Source organism: Castor canadensis, chromosome 3 (assembly GCF_047511655.1).
Source record: "Castor canadensis chromosome 3, mCasCan1.hap1v2, whole genome shotgun sequence".
Lineage (NCBI taxonomy): Eukaryota > Metazoa > Chordata > Mammalia > Rodentia > Castoridae > Castor > Castor canadensis.
Window position 1 is genome coordinate 154,325,430 of NC_133388.1, and position 3,295 is coordinate 154,328,724.

Here is a 3,295-nt window from a genome sequence, read left to right on the forward strand (position 1 = left end):
TTTGCAAAACCCATCTCCAAAAATAATCAGAGAAAAATGGACTGGAAGTGTGGCTCAAGTAGTAGAGCACCTCTTTGAAAGTGTGAAGCCTCGAGTTCAAACACCAGTACTAATAACCTCCTTCTCTCTTCTCCAAAATCCCAACATGGATGAGTCTCAAAGGTATAAAGTTAACTGGAAAATGTCTGAGACAAAGGATACAAACTGTGCAATTACATTTATATAAATGTCTAAACAGGAAACACTGGGCGATGGAGAAACATACCAGAGCAGTTGGTGCAGGATAGAGAAGAGCATGGGGCTGATGGAGTGGCTCAAGTGGTAGTGTGAGGCCCTGAGTTCAAACCTGAGTACTACCAGAGAGAGAGAGAGAGAGAGAGAGAGAGAGAAGTGCATGAAGGGCTCTCCTAGGGTGCTGGGAGCATTCTGATATTGCATGTGTTGTGAATACTTAAGTTTCTACAAATTTGTCAAAATTTTTATAAGACTGCAATATTGAATCATAACGCACACCCATAATTTATATTAGAATTCATTCTAAGAACACCAGTTAAACTTGGTTCATTAATTCATGCATTTATAGATTCATTTTTTATTTTCTTATTTTTGTAGTGGGTAGGGGTACATTGTGGCATTTACAAAAGTTCCTATAAAATATCAAATATTTCATACTTGAATTAATCTCCTCCATCATTCTCCTTCATCTCTTCTTCCCCACATTCCTGGAATATTTTCAACAGGTACACAGTATTTGCACCATATTCACCCTCGTTCACCATTTCCCCTCTCCTCCCCACCTTCCACTGGTACCAACCCCTCCCCCCATAGGCAGGACCTATTCTGCCCTCTTGTTTTAAATTTTGTGTGAGAGGTGAAGAAGAAGAAGGAAAAATGACATTTTTGACTGCTTAAGATAGCTACACAGGGAGTTTCCTTGTGGCACTTCCATGTTTATATGTATTATAGCCCAATTTGGTTCATCTCTATTTTTCTTCTACCTTAGAAACTACCTTATGGTGGTTTCAACCAGTTTAAAAATTCTATATTCATTCTTGTATAGACAGTACATCAACCATATTCACCTTCTTAACTTTCTTTTAATACCCTCCCTTAGCGTGACCTGTTTTTCATAGTATTGCTTGATTGATTGTTTTATACTAGAGGGTTAAAACACTAAGCAAAAGAAGGCAATACTTGCTTTATGCTTTGCTGAAGCTTACAGACTAATAGAAAAAGTAGATGTGTTAAGTGTCCTCTGTGACAACCCCCACAAATGGTAACTATGAGGGGTGATGGACATGTTGCTTTGACCGTTATAGTCAGTACACAATGTGTTCATATATCAAATCATCGTGTTGTAGACATTGAGTATATGTAACTTATTTTCTAATTAAGCATTTTAAAGTAAAATTTGAAAAAAAAAATAAGCCAGTTTTCAGAATATCAAAAAAGACATAAAACTTTTGTTTTAGTATTATTAGAACAAGTAAAGTTTATAAAACAGAAACACCGATTTATAAGTAAACACCAATTTGATATGTTGATATTTACTTTAAAAGCGTATCTTAAAATACTGACATGGCTTTGTGGATTTATTTCCTAGATATTTTCCAGATTGTATGCCAGTTAAATGAATGGCAAAATGTCTTAGTACTACACAGAACTGGAATCTTACCAACTTAAAATGATTTATTTGTCTGGGTATATTATTTTTCATAAATAAAAAATTCTAGTTATATAAGATCAAATCTACACTGTATTTTGTTTGCAGAGAGGTTTTATTAATTGAAATTGCCTTTGCTCATCCTCCTGAATTAATAAAATGTGCCTGACAGTCATCACAGTCTTACAAGCCACAGTTGTTATGAAAATATGGTTGCTAGGATACCTTCATTATTTCATCGTCATGTTACACCAGTCTATCAATTAATAAAGAAACACTCAAGTTAATTCTCAGTCACATTTATACACATTCTCAGCATATGATTTCCCTTATCTTCAAGTGACATTTCTCCCTGTAGTATTCACCTTCTACTCCATAAAATATTAAACACGAGGTTATCACATCAGTTTACAAATTACAGCAATGATGCACATCTTCTACCTAACCTTTCCATTCACTTTCCATCACGGTGAAAGTTCTTACAGCAAATATTCATGCCTAGACTAAATTATTTTTTATACTTCAGGACTTATGTCCAAGGAAATTGATGTCTAGGAAAAAATACACATATAGAATTGGTACCTTCAGTACTTTTTCATTTTTTCTTAGGGAAACAGGAAGGTTAAGCAGAAAATCTTTTGAAAGTCACTCTTGCATCTTTAGCTATTTATAATTCCCAGGTTTCTTCTTAAAACATTAGGATTAGGTCACCAAAAATGACTGTGGGGTTTTATCAATACATATTTTATGACTATTCCATTGTCATCAAATTCATCCTATGTTGTCTTGAGTTGCCATTCTTAGTGAATTATAAGAAGAAAAAAAAGTTGGTATAATAAATTCATTTCATTATATTTGTTCATTTAAATTAAGTCTCTGTGCATTTCAATTTATGCTACCAAAATAAAATAACTTACATTAATTTTTCAATAAATGTTCTGGATGCCAGTGGCTCACTCCTGTAATCCTAGCTACTCAGAAGGCAGAGATTAGAAGAATCGCAGTTCAAAGCCAGCTCTGGCAAGTGATTCCATGAGACCCTATCTCAAAAAACCCTTCACAAAAATAGGGCTGGTGGAGTGGGTCAAGGTGAAGGCCTGAGTTCAAGCCCCAGTACCTTGCAAAAAATAAATAAATAAATAAATAAATAAATAAATAAATAAATAAATAAATAAAAGGCAACAGATTCTGAAAATCGACAAGAGGAAAAACACTGGCCCTAATGATTAGACAATATTTAACTATACAACTCTTTTCAAGACTACATATATTCTTTATATCCTCTCATAAATTCCAGTAAATGAAAATTATTGCTAATTTCATTATCCAAGAAAGCTGAGTAATATATAGATAAAATTATTTGCAATGTATCATGTACACTCAAGAAGAAAATTATGATTTCCTAATGTTGGGAATGTTTTAAAAGTAGTATGATCCCTCCAAATTCAATAATCAATATTTGCATGTGAAGTTTTATTCAAATTGCAGAACTAGTAAATGGAAAGAGGACTCAGAAAGAGAATTCAAGGAGTAGATTCTCAACTGTTAAAAGTGTTTTTAAATAGTTCAACATATCTTTCTATTTATATGTAAATACATTAAAGGCAATTGTATCAAAGCACAAACTGACCA